Source organism: Nicotiana tabacum, chromosome 19 (genome assembly GCF_000715075.1).
Source record: "Nicotiana tabacum cultivar K326 chromosome 19, ASM71507v2, whole genome shotgun sequence".
In the NCBI taxonomy this organism is placed as follows: Eukaryota; Viridiplantae; Streptophyta; class Magnoliopsida; order Solanales; family Solanaceae; genus Nicotiana; species Nicotiana tabacum.
In genome coordinates this window covers 7866535-7887285 of record NC_134098.1, presented here as the reverse complement: position 1 = coordinate 7887285, position 20751 = coordinate 7866535, and positions in this window count along the sequence as shown.

The following is a 20751-nucleotide window of genomic DNA, read 5'->3' as shown; positions in this document are numbered from 1 at the left end:
CTTTTCCAAAGTAGCCTGAACCAGGTCTGCACCTAATAGTCTAGCTTCGCCCGGCTCGAACCAACCCACTGGAGACCGGAACCTCCTACCATATAAGGCCTCACACGGCTCTATCTGAATGCTCGACTGATAACTGTTATTGTAAGTAAACTCTGCAAGTTGCAAAAACTGATCCCAAGCACCCCCAAAATCTATCACACGCGCAGGAAGCAATCCTCCAGTATCTGAATAGTGCGCTCGGACTGCCCATCCGTCTGAGGGTGAAATGTTGTACTCAACTCTACCCGATACCCAACTCTCGTTGTACGGCTCTCCAGAACTGTGATGTAAGCTGCGTAACCCGGTCAGAGATGATGGATACTGGTACTTCATGAAGCTTGACAATCTCGCGAATGTAAACTTGAGACAACTGCTCCGAAGAGTAAGTAGTAACTATAGGAATGCAATGAGATGACTAGATCAATCTATCCACAATCACCTAAAATGCATCAAACAACAAAATCCATAGTGATCCGCTCTCATGTCCATTCTTGAATCTCTAACTTCTGAAGTAATCCACCCGGTCATTGATGCTCATATTTCACTTGTTGACAATTTAGGCACCGAGCGACATACTCCACTATGTATTTCTTCATCCACCTCTACCAATGGTGTTGTCTCAAGTCATGATTCATCTTCGCGGCACCTAGATGAATGGTGTACCGCGAACTGTGAGCCCCCTGGAGAATCATCTCTAGCAAACCATTTACATTGGGCACACATAGCCTGCCATGCATTCGTAATACACCATTATCATACTTACTCTCTCTGAAACAATCATACGATCATAAAGAGAAGACTGAAAAACCACACAAGCCAAAACTCAGCTCGGCTCGGAAACATCCAACCTAATAAACTGGTTGGCCAAGGCCTGAACATCCAAGGCTAAAGGGCTCTCTGCTACCGGTAAGTATGCTAAGGTGCCCAAACTCGCTGCCTTACGACTCAAGGCATCAGCCACAATATTGTCCTTCCTGGGGTGATAGAGAATGGTGATATCATAATCCTTAAGCAACTCCAACCACCTCTGCTACCGCAAATTAAGATCCTTCTGTTTAAACAGATGTTTTAGACTCTGGTGATCAATATAAACACTGGGCCTGTAGTCAAAAATGTCTTAAGCTTTCGAAATCTCTCCTCACATTCCTCGGTCCACCTGAACGGAGCACCCTTCTGGGTCAATTTTGTCACAGGCATGGCAATAGAAGAGAAACCCTCTACAAATTGGCAATAATACCCCGCCAAACCAAGAAAACTCCAGATCTCCATAGCTGAGGATGGTCTGGACCAACTCTACACTACCTCGATCTTCTTCGGATCTACCTTGATCCCTTCGCACAAAACTATATGTCCTAAAAATCCCACTGAATCAAGCCAGAATTCACACTTTCAAAATTTTGCATATAACTTCTTTTCTCCCAAAGTCTGAAGCACAGTCCTCAGGTGTTGTTCATGATCCTCCCAACTCCAGGAATACACCAGAATGTCGTCAATAAACACAATGACAAATGAATCAAGATAGGGCTAAAATACACTGTTTATCAAATGCATAAATATTGTTGGGGCGTTGGTCAACCCAAAAGACATCACAAGGAACTCATAATGACCATACCGAGTCCTGAAATCATTCTTTGGGATACATGGCTCCCGAAATTCACCTAATGATAGCTTGAACACAAGTCGATCTTATAGAACACTCTGGCACCCTAAAGTTGATCGAATAGGTCATCAATGTGTGGCAATGGATACCTGTTCTTCACCGTATCCTTGTTCAACTAGCGGTAATCAATACACATCCGCATAGAACCATCCTTCTTCTTCAGAAACAAGACATGAGCACCCCAAGGCGATACACTAGGCCAAACAAAACCCTTATCAAGCAGTTCCTATAACTGCTCTTTTAAATCTTTCAATTCTGCTGAGGCCATACGATATGGTGAAATAGAAATGGGTTGAGTGCCCGGTAATAAATCAATGCCAAAGTCAATATCTCTACCAGGCGGAAAATCTCTCACATACCCGGAAAATCCACTGGAAATACATCTAGAAGATCCCTTGCTTTAGGAACTGACTCCATGGTAAGAGTATCAACACTAACATCTCTCACATAGGCTAGATACGAATCACACCCTTCTCAACCATTTGTTGAGCCTTAAGAAATGAAACAACCCTGCTAGGAGCATAATCTAAGGTACCTCTCCACTCTAGCCGCGGTAGACCTGGCATAGCAAACGTCACCATCTTGGCATGACAATCAAGGATAACATGATAGGGCGACAACCAGTCAATACCCAAAATAGTATTGAAATCCACCATAATAAGCAATAATAAATCAGCTCTGTCTCAAAACTACTGATAATAATCAAAGAAGATCGATACACGCGGTCAACAATAATAGAATCACCCACGGGTGTAGATACATAAACAGAAGAACTCAAAGTATCACGGGATATGCCCAAATACGGGGCAAAATAAGATGACACATAAGAATAAGTGAAGCATTGATCAAATAAGACTGATGTATCCCTATAATAGACCGGAACAATACCTATGATAACATAATCGGATGCAACTGCCTCCATCGTAGAAAGAAGGGCATAATATCTGGCCTGGCCTCCCCATCTAGGGCGACCTCTACCTGTTTGACCTCCACCTCTAGCTGGCTGTGCAGGTGGAGTAGCAACTTGTGTAATAATCATGGCTTGAGAAGCCTTAGGGCCCTGTGGAATGGTAGGGGCCTAAGAAATCTGTGGAGGTGCACCACTCCTAAGTCTAGGGAAATCCCTCATGATATGACGAGGCCCTCGGAGGATGTGGCTGCTGAGACTAGCTCGAGCCTGATCGACTGGACTGCCTACTGAAAGCACCCCGTATGAGGTACAATAGACACTGATGGTGCATAATATAGAAACTGAGGTCTGGGAGTAGCCGGAATACCGCTGGAAGCTGGAGGTGCTGAATGAATAGGACGGCTCACATAGCCTCTACCATGACGGGCTACAGCAGTGGCACGAGAACTGTTATATGTGCAAGAATCTCGGGGTCTCTTAGCTTCCCTCTCTTCTCTCTCCCGGATCCGCATACCCTCTAATCTCCTAGCAATTGGCACCACCTGTTTGTATGTGATATCCATTTCCCAGTCTCGGGCCATACTGAATCTGACACTAGGGAGGAGCCCCTCAATAAATCGGTGAACCCGCTCTCGAACTGTAACAACTAAGGCTGGTGCATGGCTAGCCAAATCACTGAATCAGACTGCATATTTTGACACCGTCATAGAACCCAGGCGTAGCTTCTCAAACTCTACGTGCCATGCATCACCGAGACTTTGAGGAACATACTCTCTCAAGAACATATCTGAAAACTCAGTCCAAGTGAGTGAAGTTGCCTCAGCTGGACTATCCAACTCATATGCCCGCCACCACTGGTAGGCTGCTCCTCTAAGCTGGAATGCAGTGAAAGAAACCCCACTAGAATCAACAATACCCATAGTACGGAGGTTACTGTTACATTCCTCAAGAAAACCCTGAGCATCCTCTGAAGCCAATCAGCTAAAAGTGGGAGGGTGGTACTTCTTGTACCTCTCGAGCCTGAGTTACTCCCCCTCCAAAACTGCTGCCCTAACCTCGGGCCGAACTGGGATAACTAGCTACACTGGTGTAACCTCTGGGCATGGTCAACTTGGGCCCGTGGCTATGAGGTACGGGCGGCAGGAGTCTAAGTTCCTCTCCTGGCCTGAGATGTGGCAGGAGCAAGTGGAATCAACCCTGCTTGAGCTAGAGTGCCAAACATGCTCAAAAACTGGGCAAGGATCTCCTGAAGTGCATGAGTAGTAACAGGCGTCTCAGGTGCCTACTCTCCAACTGGAGCTACTGGTGGCTCCTCTGCAGAAGCTCATGCAGGTGCTCTGGCTGCACCACGTGGTCTTCCTCGGCCTCTAGCACGGCCTCTGCCTCGACCACGGCCTCTTGCGACTCGAACATGGGGCGTCGGTGTCTGATTATCGGATCCAGTTGTGCGTGTCCACACCATCTATGAGAGAATAGAAAGACAATGGTTTAGAATTTCGAAGTCAACAAATGCGCACGATAAGGAATCAAAGAAGTGAACATTTTCCTAACAGTTCTATAGCCTACCGAAGATAAGTACACACATCTCCGTACCGATTTGCGAGACTCTACTCAACTTGCTTGTGACTCATAACACCTATGAACCTAGAGCTCTGATACCAACTTGTCATGACCCCAAATTCCCTCCGTAGGATGTCGTGATGGGACCTAGTCTCTAAGACTAGGTAAGCCTAACAATTTGCGAAATAACTAAATATAAATCTGAAATCCAATCCTTAACAGATGAACTAAATAAGTACTGCAAATTTAACAAATTACAACTCCAAAAACTCGGTAGAAACAAGTCACAAGCTTCTAAGAAATTATTCTAATTGTCTCTATACATCAGAGTCTAAAGAGAATAAGGAAAACAATATAAAAAGGATAGAAAGGGACTCAGAGGTCTGCGGACGCTAAAAAAAAATAGAAATTTGCAACTTTAAAGAAAGTCACAAAATGCTGCCATAAAGAATTAATCAACAGGGGCACTCCCGAGGTACCGCCTCGTAGTCCCAAATTATAAATAAATTCACAATATCTCATTTTCTTATATCACCGTTGGAGCCTTCACAATTAATTTTAAAGAAAATATTTTTCCCGAAATAGCATCCCGCGTTTTAGCCACCCTTATCACACCACATGACTTCTAGCAGTTCTCCTACTATCCACGCGTATCAAGCTACCCTTATCTCACCGCATATGTTTCAACACCCGGACCTTATACCACCGCATGCGTATCAATATCATAATTTGCACCTCAAGGGCCCAAGTATTTCAGCTTGCCAAAATAAATCAACAACAACATTATTTTCCACAATAAGGAGCTCACGACTCAAACACAATGAATATAAAATATCACAAAAGTATTCGGAAGTGAATAACTCAACAAAAATAATATTTCAAATTTTAACATCATGCCTCAATACAAAAAAAAATTAATGTCAAATATTTCATATTAATAATAATTAAATTAAGAAATTCAACTTTCAAATAATCCGCACAAAATAAAAGAAACAAAGTTTCAACTAAATAAGTGAAGCAATTAGCAGAAAAATGTCAGGAAAATTTAAAATATAAAAAAATAGATCAATGATGATGAATATAACCGGATAAAATAATTTCATTAATGTGTAACAGATATCTACACAATTTAAAACCAGAGTTTTCCATATTTAGCCCGTGTACACACTCGTCACCTCGCATACACGACTTTAAACATATCACAATTATCATATCAATACCAATCCTAAGGGGAATTTCCCCCACACAAGGTTAGACAAATCACTTACCTCGACTTGTGTAATTATTTGCTCTGCTATGCCTTTGCCTCGTGAATTGGCCTCCGAAAGCCTCGTATCTAGTCACAATTAATTCGATTCAATCAATTCAAATTAAAAGAATAAATTCCATATGAAAATATAAATTTTCTAACAAAATCCAAAATTTAACCTAACAATCGCCCGTGGGGCCCACGTCTCGGAACCCGACAAATGTTACAAAATATGAATGCCCATTGAACACTAGTCCAGCCATACCAAAATCACTAAATTCTGACATCAATTCGATCCTCAAATCTTTAATCTAAACTTAGGGATTTTCACATTTTTTCCAACTTAATCCGCCAATTAAATGTTAGAAACTACCATAGATTCGGGTACTTTGACCAAAATTTAGTTAAGAACTCTTACCCTGATGTTTTCCTTGAAAATCTCAAGAAGATCGCTTCTCCCCGAGCTTCAAATCGGTAAAAATAGAAGTCTCATTTTCAAAACTTAAAGTTTCTGCCCAGGGATTTTTTCTTCGCGAACGCGACAATTTTCTCGCGTTTGCGAAGCACAAAATGTGCTGCCCAAAATTTCCTCTTCGCGAATGCAATGACCAGGGGTCCCATGCCTTCGTGAATGCGATGCCTTACTCACGAATGCATAGGCTAACGCATAAAGTACACCCCAGCCCTCACTCTTTTTCGCGAACGCGTGGCCTCTCTCGCATTTGCGATGCACACTGGTCCTCACCCTTCGCGAACGTGTCCCTTGCTTCGTGCGGTACCCAGAAAGTACCAAGACTAACCTCGGTGGAGTAGTGACGAGGAACGGTCAAGACACCTACTAGACATAATAACCTGTATGAGTATGAATATAAAACTAATAGGGAACAATATCAATATAAAGTGAAACATGGTAATAACAATAACATTACTTGCAAATGGAAACTAAAAGTAATAATTAGAAACAAGGAGCAAGCAGGTAATGACATCATAAAGTAAGCATAATACAGTTAAAGTCCAGTGAAATCATGTAAGGAAAATAAGTAACAACCCAATAATCAACCGCTCTAACACAACGTTTACACAAGAATTTCCCCGAGGTACCACACTTCATAATTTAAAATCATGTGTCCCTAATTACTAACCCTAATAACTTAGCATCTTGTGCCCATAGTACCAATCACAACCGCACAGACAACTCACACGCTGCATGAACGATGCACATGCCAGTACCATTAATACCTCATATCTGCATGGACAACTCATGTGCTAATAATTACAATATCTCATGTCCGCACAGACAACTCACATTCCAAGAGTACAACTCATTCATAGAAGGAAGGTATGCAAGCATGCATGTAAATGATCAAAAAATTCAAGGTTCATGTTCTTGGACTAATATAAGTGATGGATTACATGTATGCTTGTGCAAGTGTACTATCACAACTCGAGTCAACAAGTACGATCAGGGACAATGAATGGAACATTGGAAATAACAAATTAAACCCGCAGTATGCATGATTCACACAAGATAGGCACATCACCACACAAAGATCATTAATGATAATGCCCCCAGGCCATCACAAATCATCCCTGACATAGCCCCCTTGTCTCGTCATGTGGGCTACAAAAAAGTAAATGCCTGTCGTGTCTCTCCACATGCGCATAATAATTATCCCACCTTGTCTGGCCACATGTGCAATCTCAACATAAATATCACGCCTTGTCCCGTCACATGTGCAAAATATCAATAGTAACAAAAGCACGGACAACTTACGTGCGAATACCCCGACAATCCTCTCAACAATGCCACATGTGCCAAAAATATAACAACACAATATAACAACCCGCACCAAATGTGCTCATATACCACAACATTTTCATAACAACAATTCAAATACCACGACCACATAGAGCCCACGGCTCAACAACATAGTGTACAACAAAAACACCAATAACATGAGGGTACGACAAGTAAATCAACACAAGAATTACAACACTACAATGAAACAAAAGGTTAAACTCAACAATGAAATACATAACAAGTAAGAAAAACTTCAAGTAAGAGTAGGTTAACAATAAGAGAGATAACATGTAACATCGACTTCAAATAAGGATAAACAACTACTGAAGATATGGCATGTAACAATAGCTTCAAAAAAGAATAATCAACTATGGAGGAGATAAGATGTAACAATAAAGTGGCAACAATTACAATTAAAGCATGTATGAGTAAATTTGGCAATATAAGATAGAACATGAACCAACAAATTCAAATAAAGCATATAAGGGTAAATTAACAATGGGTCACATAACACGATGGAACAACTTCAGTTTAATGGATATAAGAAACCTAAGAGCCTAAATCGGTCAAATTTCCACATATAAGACCGTGTACACACTCGTCACCTCGAGTAAACGTATTTAACGTAGTTCAAATAGTGCAAACAAATCAATCCCTACAGGGTTGTTTCCCCACACAACGTTAGGCAAGATACGTACCTCAAAAGCCCTCAATCAATACTCTAATACAACTTTTCCCTTACAATTCACCCCCGGTCAACTCAAATCTAACCAAAATTGACTTAATAACATCAAATAATGCAAGATAAATCAATTCAAACAAATAAAGCTATGATCTTTACACAATTTCTCCAAAGTCAACAAAACTCAACCCGGACTTGTCCTGTCAAAACCTGGGTCCAAGGGTAGATTCCGACTACCCATAGCCCCACGAGTCCATGTGTGTGTTTTGTTTCAAAATCTGAGTCCAAAGCGACTCTCAAAACTCAAATCCTCTATTTTCAAAACATATACAATATTTCTCAAAATTTCACTTTGATTCTCATAAGTTTCCTATTAAATCTCATATAAAATCATGTAAAATAGTTAAAAATTGATCAAAATCACTTACCTAATGATTATAGATGAATATCCCTCCTTAAAATCACCTCTTACCGAGTCTAGGGTTCCAAAATATGAAAATGAGACAAAAATCCCGCCCCTCAACTTTTATGTCCAGTCGCAAGTGTCGCAAATGGGAAATGGGGTTCGCAAATGTGAACCCTACAAATGTGAACCTTGCAAATGAGAGGAAATGATCGCAAAAGCAAATACCTTCACACCCTTGTTGTCATCGCAATTGCGACGAATAATTCGCAATTGCAAACTGTGGATGTATCGCAAAAGCGATCAAATTGATCGCAAATGCTACCATTTCCTAGCCTAGATCCCCATCACAAAAGTGAACAGAATGTTCGCAAATGCGAATCTAGCAGACCCCAGCCAAATCTCGCAAATGCGATCCATATCTCACAAATGCGAGACCTGAAGTACTTGTGCAAAACCAATAGAACTTAAACTCTGTCAAACACTCTGAAATGCCTCCAAAACTCACCGGATCCCTCGAGGCTCCACACCAAACATCAACACAAATCTAAAGACATAACACGGATTCGCTCGTGTGATCAAATCATCAAAATGACATCTAAATCCATGAATCAGGCCTCTAAAACACATGAAATCAACAAGAAACTCAAGAACTTCTAAAAACACAACCGCACGTCCGATTCCTATCAAATCAACTCGGAATTATGCAAATATTTGCAAACAAGTTCCAAATAACAAAATGGACATATTCCAAGTCCCGAAAAAGAAATCCAAACACGATAACTATGAAGCCAACATACAGTCAAACTTCTAAACCTCAAATTGCCAATATGCGGTAAAACAACCATATCAACCTACGAACCTCCGAATTTGATTTCGAGCACATGCCCAAGTCCAAAATACGATACAAACCTAGAACATCCATCAAAATACCGTTCCGGGGTCGTTTCAACAAAAAGTCAAACCTTGGTTAATATTTTTAACTTAAGCTTCTAAAGTAATAATCATTCATCCAAATACATCTCAAAACATCCGAAAATTAAATCCGACCATGCACGCAAGTTATAATACACAATATGATTCTGCTCAAGACCTCGAACCATTGAACGGAACCTTAAAGCCCAAAACGACCGGTTGAGTCGTTACAAAAGATCTTTTGATCTAAAATTGCAATGAAAGAGATAGAATTTACATGCTTTGTTCCTTCAACATTACTGAAGGAAATTAATTTGGTAAATATGTAGGTTTCCTATCTTTAGCCATTGCCCCTTGAAAAATTACTTGATTTATCATAGATTATTTCAAAATGCAACTTGTTGGTTGAAAAACTAGCTTCCTCGACATGGGCATCAACATTTATTTTGATAAATATGACTCTCAATAAGTAGTATTTCAAACTAATTTATGCAGTACATCTTGATCCCATGCTCGATTACTAAAAGATTTTGAGAAATATGAATGTGATTTTCTTGACGGCTCGACAACTACCAAAAAGAAACTACATCATCTAAACTTGAAAATTATAACTACACCAAAGTACTCTGGTGGTTTACGCATTCAGAAACTAACTTTAAAAAAATAAAGCTCTACTAGCAAGTCTAACTTGGCAACTAACTAAGAACCGAACTACACTTTATCTATCGACCCTTCTATCCAAATATCTCTATGGCATGCACAATAAAATGAATTCAACAGTAACGACCCCGACAGGTCATTTTGAGTTCTAACTTCTCATTTAATGATTTGAGAACTTATATAGCTTTATTTGATGATTTATGAATTGGGTTTATGGTCCGTTTTGATTTTGTAAAAGTCTAAATATGATTTTTGACAGAGAACTTGTTTTTTGAACTTTAAAATAGTTGGAGTTGACCACGGTCAATACTGTTGATAAACGACCTTGGTTAATTATTTTGGAAATTCGAGTAAGTTTGTATGATAATTTTGGACTTGTACGCATGTTTGGTTGGGTCCTGGTGACCCAAGACTGTTTCACCGCTTATTTGTGAAAATTTAGAATTTTGAGCTTAAGAACTTTGAAATCTTTGCGTTTTAATGTGTGAATCTTGACTTGATGTTAATTTAATGTTTTGAGCTTATGAGCGAGTCCATGTGAGATTTCTATACTTATGTTGATATTTGGAGTAGGCCGGGGGAGGGAGCGCTAGAGTGAGTTTCAGATCATTCTTGGCGTCGTTAAGTTAGCTGATCTGCTGGTGTTAAAGTTTTTGATCACAGAACTTGTCTCGTGATCGTGTAATACGACTGTGGTTAGGTGCAGGTTGTTCTTCACGATCGCGTTGCTAGTACCGCGATCTGTAGTGTCTTCTGGCGCTGGGGGAAAATGCTCTCCGCGATCACGATGGTGGTCTAGCAATCAGGTCGAAGGAGTTGGGCCAGGGAACATTTGTTCTACGTGAACGCAATGGTAGATTGCAAACGCGAAGGATTCCAAGTCATCTGGGAGGTAGTGGGATTTTCTCTTCGCGAACCCGTAGAGGTGTGCCAAGAATGCGAAGGCTTGGCTGGGGTTTGGCTTACACAAATACGAGTTGGGCTCTTGAACACGATGGTCACTGGCCACTAGTAAAGTTCGTCGAGGTCTATAAAGGGTTGAAATCAGGATTTAGCCACTTTTCACTATTTTTGAGACCTAGACAATGTATTGGGGTGGTTTTTGAGAGGATTTTTATCCGAACTTCTAAAGTTAGTAATATTTATCTAGTTTTGATTTATTCTCATGAATTCCCATAGATTTTTATACTTGAATCTAGTGCTTTAAAGTGTAGAAATTTGAGTTTTGAGGTCAAATCTTGATGGAAATCACATTTTTTGACTCGGGGGCTAAACGAGAATCAGTCTTAATTTCAGACTTCGACCATGTGGGCCCATGTTAACTTTTTGTTAACTCTTTTTAAATATGTTAAAGATCGAACCTTTTTGGTACTAGGATAGTTTTTAAAACTTATTTTTACTTATTTGGGCATTATTTGACTAGATTCAAGTGGTTTGGAGGCTTGTTCTAACGGAAAAGCTGTGCTGGATTGTTAATTTTGTTTCGAAAAGAGGCAAAATATCGTGGTTAACCTTGATTTGAGGGAATTAGAAGGTGATTGGTCTATTTACTAGGTGATCTATATGTGGGGACGTCCTATATGCAAGGTGAAAAGTGTAAATGCTTTGTCATGGGTTAAAGCATGTGGGGGAACTAGTTTATTTCATGCCTTTAAATATACCATGTCCTAACTTAGTTCATGCTTCTACTTGTTATAATGTCTATTTTACATGCCTTATTTGTCACATGCTTCTACTTGCTTCATAATTTACTATTTGCATGCCCTTATTTGTTACATGCCCATACATGTTATTAGATAGATGCCTTTACATGCTTCATGCCTTTACCTATCCTATGCCTTTACTTGCCTTATGCCTTTACTTTTTTTATCTTACTCTACTATGCTATAATGTATTGTGTGACCTTTAGATTGTTCTTGTATTTATAACTTGTTGAAGTCTTTGTTGTTATATATAAGTATGAGGCTAGTTCTTGAACACTGGATTGTCTATCATTCTTTGGTCGCGTTCATATTTACTTTCTGAATTATATGTTTTAGTTCTCTTTTATGTTATGTTGCGAGTTTCTCTATACTTGATTATTTTTTGGATGTTTTCACATGAATTGATATGTTGGATCAGATTTCATGCCACAACGGTATTTATTATCGATAATATTGAGGTTGGATTGGGTCGCACGCCACAACAGTATTGAGTATTGATGGTATTTTTATTGTAGCGGGTTGTATGCTGCAACGGTATGTGTTTGGATCGGGTTGCAAGACACATCAGATATAATGTATTGTACTTGTTCTTGGTTGTTGTTCTCCGCTATGATGTTTGTGTTATAAGGTTTTGTTGTGATACTATTTTTGGGAACTTTGTTATTTATTCTCTTATGCAAATTTTGTGAGTTTACTCTTCTTTCTATTCTGCCATTGCTTTCTACTTATTACTTGTATAGGTTTATGTAAGTGTCTTGTCATAGCCTCATCACTATCTCGTCGAGGTTAGGCTCGATACTTACTGTGTACATGGGATCGGTTGTACTCATACTATACTTATGCATTCTTGTGCAGTTTCTGGTTTTGGTCCTAGCAGTGCTCCTATGGGTGATTAGCTCGTACTCCCAGGAGACTTGAGATAGTGCTATGTCGTTCGCAAACCTTGGAATCCCCTTCCTATCCTTTTATTATTGTTTATTGCACCAAACAATATTGTATTTTCTTGCAGACTTTGTATTTAGTACTATCAATAGCTCATGCACTTGTGACACCAAATCTTGGAAAACATATTAGTTAGTGTTTGGTTTTAGAATCATTATGTATTTATGAGTTTCGCTCTTTATCTTTATTATAACTGTTAAACTTGCTTTACTTATTGTTGCTATGTACTGACTTGCCTAGCAAGTGGCGTTAGACGCCATCACGACTCCTTGATTGAGACTTTGGGTCATGACAAGTTGGTATCAAGCCATAGGTTGCATAGGTCTCACAAGTCATGAGCAAGCTTGGTAGAGTTGTGAGGATCACTACATAGACATCTGTACTTATCTTGTAGAGACTTCAAGGCTTTAGCAAAACTTTAGTTTCTTTCTTTATCTATCATGCGACTTTTTTCTGACTAAGTTAGAATCTTTATTCTCTTATTCTTTCACAGATGGTGAGGACACGTGCTTTGGCTATAGCTAATCAGGAGCCGGAGCCCCATGTCACAACCCAAAATTCTTACCTGTCGTGATGGCGCCTATCTCAGTACTAGGCAAGATGACAACATTAATAACCCACAATTTCCTTTAAATTTAAAAACGTAATGTTTAATACAATTCCAAAAAATCTAGCAATTTCCGATACAACACTCCCAAAACCTGGTGTCACGAAGTACATGAGCATCTAATATGAGTACAAGTCTGGAAAATATGGTCTATAATAGTCTAAAACCAAATACAGTAAACAAGGAGATAGAGAAGGCGAGACAAGGTCTGCGGAACATAACAGCTACCTCAAAATCTCCTGAAAATCAACTGCGCGAAATGATCAACACCCGCTATGTTTAGGGATACCTGGATCTGCACACGAAGTGCAGGGTGTAGTATGAGTATAACCGACTCAGCAAGTAACAATAATAACTAAGGAACTGAAGATAATGACGAGCTACATAGTCATAGTTCACTTTTAGTAGTTCCAGCAAAGAATAGACATGCTTTCAAATCCGGCAGTTTAAGTCAAATCAATTTTATACAGTTCAATGTCAAGTAATCCGGATATAAATTCTTTCAAAGATTTCACAACAATGACAGATAGCAACCAAGTGCAATAACATATGCAAAGCAATTACAGCCTCTCAGGCAATAGTCACTTAGCTCATCACAGCAGCTCAACCACTCGGCTCTCAGCCCTCAACACTCACACTCAATGGGTACCCGCGCTCACTAGGGGTGTGTGCAGACTCCGGAGGGGCTCCTACAGCCCAAGTGCTATAATCTGCATGGACAACTTACGTGCTATAATATCCTGCACAGATAATTCACGTGCCATAATATCCTTACCTCACCGACAGGCCCTCAGCCTTATTCAGTCCTCAACCTCTCAAGTCTCTCGGGCTCTCGGAAATCAAAAAGATCAGCCCCAACAAAGATAACATAGTATATCAACAAATATCCAGAAAAACTGGGGTATAATACACAAGAAAAATCATGACTGAGTACAAGATAGCAATTAGCAAATAATTCAACAAGTATGCAACCTCTACGGGTCTCAGCAGTACTATAACATAGCCTAAGCATGATTTCTAACATGATTTATAGTCAAATTTCTTCAACATATAGAGATCATATAGCTAACAATAAATTATTCAACTTTACAGTTTTCCGAGACGGACCATGTCACAATCCCTTCGGTGCATGCCCATACGCTCGTCACCTAACATGTGCGCCACCTCCAAAATAATCACATGATACCAAAATCCGGGGTTTCATACCCTCAGGACAAGATTTATAATTGTTACTTATCTTAACCCGTATAATTATTTATTCTTCTATACCCTTGCCACGAGAATTGGTCTCCGAAAGCCTCGTATCTAGCCACAATTATTTTGATTCAGTCAATACAAATTATTATAATTAATTCCATAAGGAAATATCAATTTTTCCAATAAAATTTGAAATTAACTCAAAAATCGCCCGTAGGGCCAACATCTCGGAACCCGAAAAAAGTTACAGAATATGAATTCCTACCCAACCACGAGTCCAACCATATAAATTTCACCAAAATCCGACATCAACTCGACCCTCAAATCTTCAACTAAAGTCTATAAAGATTTCTACCATCTTCAACCCAATCCTTACCCATTTGAACTTAACTATCCTTCCACAACCTTACACCCAAGAATCATACTATTAATCACCCATCTTTACTCCAAATCCGAAATTGAAGAATTCAGGAAAGAAATTCTTACCTCTTTGAAGCCCTAGCAAGATCCTTGTGAAATCTTCAAACCTTGAACAAGAATTGATGATTAAATGACTAAGTCTTCACTTTCTCTCTCTAAAATGCTCTCACCTCTCTATAAAATATCAGACGAAAACCCTTTAAAATGACCCCCAATAGTGTTTTATAAGAAAGGGGTCGGGTTTATAAAACCAGAAAAATGAAGCTCTGGAACAGGTTTTGCGGTCGCATACGCGGCCGCATAATGGTTATGCGGACCGTATATCGGTCGCATAATCGGTGACCAATACTGGCAAACATCTGTCTGTGTATGCGGTCACTATGCGGCATGCATACCTGTTCTTCGATCGCATGGTGACCGCAGAACAGTTATGCGGTCGCATAGTCGACCGCATATTACATCCAAACTGGCCCTCTTCTACCTCACTTCTGCGGCCATTATGCGGCCCGCAGAGTGATTATGCGGTCGCATAATGGACCGCAAAAATGTGTTTTTCCGCCAAATATTTTTCCTTTACTTCCCGGTGCATTGTTCATCCCAAAAGGTCCGAGCCCCTTTGTTTACCTCAACACCACAAAACCTTGATTTCCTTAGAAAATATTCTTCGGGTCACTACACATACGTCAACATTTGGTCAATCTTTTCAACTACATTTCGAAACCTTGGAACTAGGTGTTCCAAATCATTCAACAACCTCACCGGACCCGAACCAATTACCTCTGGAAAGTCACATAACAAAGGTAGAGAATAAATTGAGTAGTAAATGGGGAAACAGGGTTATAATACTCAAAATGACCAATCGGGTCGTTACATTCTCCCCCTCTTAAACAAATGTTCGTCCTCGAACGGGTTTAGAATAATACATGGAGTCTTAAATAAGTGTGGATATTTACTCCGCATCTCCTGCTCAATCTCCCAAGTAGCTTCTCCATCTGGATGGCCTCTCCACTGCACCTTCACTGATGCTATGTTCTTGGACCTCAGTTTTTGAACCTGCCGGTCTAAAATAGTTACTGGCTCCACAACATAAGTCAAATTACCATCTAGTTGCACTGTACTGAAATCCAGAATATGAGACGGATCCCCGACATACTTTCGGAGCATGGATACATAGAACACTGGATGAACACTTGATATAGTAGGTGGCAAAGCAAGTTCATAAGCCACATCTCCAATTTTCTTAAGTATCTCAAAAGTCCCAATATACCGAGGGCTAAATATTCCCTTCATCCCGAACCTCAACAGACCCTTCATGGGTGAAATCTTGAGCAGAACCTTCTCCCCAACCATGTGAACAAGTTCACGAACCTTCCTGTCGGCATAACTCTTCTGTCTAGACTGTGTCGTGCAAAGCCGTTCCTGAATTACTTTAACCTTCTCTAAAGCATCTTGAACCAAGTCAGTACCCAATAGTCTAACCTCACCCGGCTCAAACCAACCCAGTGGAGACCGACACCGTCTCCCGCATAAAGCTTCATACAGAGCCATCTGAATGCTTGATTGGTAGTCATTATTGTAAGTAAATTCCGCGAGTGGCAGTAATTGATCCCAAGAACCCACAAAATCAATGACACAAGTGCGTAGCATATCCTCCAATATCTGAATAGTGTGCTCGGACTGTCCATCCGTCTAAGGGTGAAATGTTGTACTCAACTGAACCTGTGTGCCCAATTCTCGTTACACTGCCCTCCAAAACTATGAGGTAAACTGCGTACCCCGATCTGAAATAATGGACATCGACACGCCGTGTAGGAGAACAATCTCGCGAATATAAATCCTAACCAACCGCTACGAAGAATAATTCGTACCAACTGGAATAAAATGCGCAGATTTGGTTAGCCGACCTATAATCACCCAAACAAAATCAAACTTTCTCAAGGTCCGTAGGAGCCCAACTACGAAGTCCATGGTAATACGCTCCTATTTCCACTCCGGAATTTCAAGTCTTTAAAGTAATCCTCCTGGTCTCTGATGCTCGTACTTTACCTGTTGATAAGTTAAACACCGAGCTACAAACCCAACTATATCTTTCTTTATTCACCTCAACCAATAGTTCTGCCTTAAATCCTTATGCATCTTCGCGACGCTTGGATGAATAGATTACTGCGAACCGTGAGCTTCCTGGAGAATCAGCTTGCGCAAACCATCTACATTAGGCACACATAGCCTGCCCTGCATCCGTAATACACCGTCATCTCCAATAGTGAGTTCCTTGGCATCACCGTGCTAAACTGTGTCCTTAAAGACAAGCAGATGTGGATCATCACACTAGCGCTCTCTAATGCAATCATATAAAGAAGACCGAGAAACTACACAGGCCAAAACTCAATTCGGCTCGGAAATATCCAATCTAACAAACTGATTAGCCAAGTCCTGAACATCCAAGGCTAAAGGCCTCTCTGCTACCGGTAAGTATGCTAAGCAACCCAAACTCTCCGCCTTATGACTCAAGGCATCAGCCACCACATTGGCCTTTCTGGGATGATAGAGAATGGTGATATTGTAATCTTTTAGCAACTCCAACCACCTTCGCTGCCGCAAGTTAAGATCCTTCTATTTAAACAAATGTTGTAGATACTGATGATCGGTATACACCGAGCACTGGACATCGTACAGGTAATGTCGCCAAATTTTCAAGGCATGAACAATAACTACTAACTCAAGATCGTGGACTGGATAATTCTTCTCATGTACCTTTAGTTGTCTGGACGCATAGGCAATCACCCTACAGTCTTGCATCAGCACTGCGCCGAGACCAATACGCGGCGCGTCACAATACACAGTATAAAACTCTGAACCTATAGGCAACACCAATACTGGAGCTGTAGTCAAAGATGTCTTGAGCTTCTGAAAGCTCTTTTCATATTCATCCGACCACCTGAACTGAGTACCTTTATGGGTCAATTTAGTCATAGGCGATGCAATAGACGAGAAACCCTCCACAAAGCGACGATAATAACTGGCCAAGCCAAGAGAACTCTGAATCTCAGTAACTGAAGATGGCCTGGGGAAACTCTAAACTGCCACTATTTTGTTCGAATCCACCTTAATCCCTTCACTAGACACTATATGTCCCAAGAATGCTACCGAACTAAGCCAGAACTCACACTTAGAGAATTTGGCATAAAGTTTCTCCTCTCTCAGCCTCTGTAGTACAATACTCAAATGTCGTGCATGCTCCTCCTGGCTACATGAGTACACTAGTATATCATTAATAAATACTATGACAAATGAGTCAAGATATGATTGGAATACACTGTTCATCAAGTGCATGAATACTGTCGGGGCATTGGTTAGCCCAAAAGACATCACAAGAAATTCATAGTGGCCATAACGAGTTCTGAATGCCGTCTTTTGAATATCCGAATCCCAAATTTTCAATTGGTGATACCCAGATCTCAAATCAATTTTGGAGAACACCCTCGCTCCCTGAAGTTGGTCAAATAAGTCATCAATACGCGGAAAAGGATATTTATTCTTGATTGTCACTTTGTTTAACTGCCTAAAATCAATGCACATCCGCATAGTACCATCTTTCTTTTTCACAAACAGAACCGGTGCATCCCAAGGTGACACACTAGGCATAAGAAAACCCTTTTTCAAGGGGTTACTGAAGTTGCTATTTCAATTCTTTTAACTCAACTGGTGCCATATGATACGGAGGATTAGAAATGCGCCGAGTGCCCTGCACCAAGTCAATACCGAAATCAATATCCCTGTTGGGTGGCTTACCCGGCAGGTCTGCAGGAAATACATTTGGAAAGTCTCGCACGACCGGTACTGAATCAATAATAGGAGTATCTGCATCAACATCTCTCATAAAGGCCAAATATGACAAACATTCCTTTCCAACCATACATTAGGCCTTCAAATAAGAAATTACCCTACTAGGAACAAACTCTAGGGAACCCCTCCATTCAACCTTCGGCAACCCCGACATCGTCAATGTCACGGTTTTTGCGTTACAGTCCATAATAACATGACATGGAGACAACCAATCCATACCTAGGATTACATAGAAATCAACCATACCGAGTAATAAAAATCAACCCTAGTCTCCAGTTCACCAATCGTTACCACACACGATCGATACACATGGTCCACAGTAATAATATCGCCCACTGGTATAGATACACTAACATGTGAAATTAAGGACTCACTGGGCATATCCAGATAATGAGCAAAATACGATGATACATATGAATAAGTAGAACCAGGGTCAAATAATATAGAAGCCTCTCTGTGGCACACTGAAACAATACATGTGATCACTATATCTGAAGCAACAACATTTGGCCTGGCAGGAAAAGCATAGAATCGGGCCTGACCGCCACCTGATCGGCCTCCCCCTCTTGGGCAACCCCTAGCTGCCTGACCCCCACCCCGAGCTGGTTGGGCGGGTGGTGTAACTGCTGGTGCTGGTGCCGTTAGTCGAGAACTCTGCTGTGGAGCCCCACTCAACAGCCTAGGACAATCTCTCTTGAAATGACACAATTCTCTACACTCGAAACAACTCCTGCTCTGATGGAACTGCTGCTCCTAATAACCCGAAGAATTACCTGTAGAAGCCTGCGCGGAGGAGGCCTGATGAGAACTTTGCACTGGTAGTGCACTTAATGAAGACTGGCCTGAGTGAGCACTGTAAAAACCGTCTCAGCCTCCCTGAAGGAACACCGCTGAAATCACCGGAACTATAAGGCGTCTTAGCATCCCTTTCAACCCGCTCCTGGCTACGAACCGTCTCAATCTGACTGTTACACCCTATATTTTCGTATGTAAAAATGCGTCGTAAGCAAACTAATGTAGGACAAAAAAATGAGATAATATTTAAAAGTATATAAAGTAAGTTAATCATGTTACCTCTGAGGTTACAAATATTGAAGATCATGAACAACAAGTACAAAGAGGGTTGGACAGTTCAGAAGCTAAAGCAATTAAATAAAACAATGTTTCATCGAAAGTCGACAAGTTGGGAATGTTATAACATGTACCTTTGGGGTGAGACTAGGGTGATTAACATGATAAAGAGATTATGTTATGATTTATATTAGTCGTATTACATCCGTGTGTTATGTTTTTAAGTCAAGCGAGTTGTGGAACAAAAGTCGATGAAAGTCATCACAAGTTACATTCATAAGTTTTACTGAAACTTTGGGTCAAATGTAACTGCAATTTTCTCCCAATATACTTAGAGTTATGGTGTGTTCCACACATCAAATTAAAGATCTATGAGTCTATTTTCCAACGCATTAAACCATTTGTCAATACGACATCGGAGTAGAGAGATATGTGCATTTTTGCGATACTGCGCAAGCTGCTAGGTGACAAGTAGGTGTGTCACCTACTTGCTTAAATGAAAGCCCAAAAATGGGCCATTTCGGGTCGTCCAAAGAGGCCTTTTAAGGGCCTATTTTATTCATATATTAGACTTAAAATAGAGCATAATAACCAGACATAAGCTCTGCAAAGAATCCTCCCAAATATTTCCCACAAACCCTAATTGATTTTCTCTCCCTTTCAAGTTCCAATTGGAGGTAAAACTTAGAGTTTGAAGAACCAAGATAGGAGCTGAGTTATCCAACAAATAAGGTGAGTTTACTGCTCTCTTTCATCCATTTTTTCTTCTGTAAATTCATGGTAAGTCGTTCTATACTTGTAAGAACTCACGAGATGGTGATCGGAAGCCGTGAGTTCGAGTTATTCACTTGTAGCGGACTGTTTTGTGGACTGTTTTGTGTTGCTGTTGGGCTGCGTGTTTTATTACTATTTTGTGGAGTTTTGGAGGAGGAAGGGGGTTTATAAACACCATATAAATGTAGGGTGGTTGGCTGGTCGTTCGTCATAACATTTTCGGGTCGTTTGACACTACTACGGTGGTCGTTTTGTGTACGAAGAGATTGGGGTGTGTTGGGCTGTTTTGTAGTATTTGATGGTGTATATAGG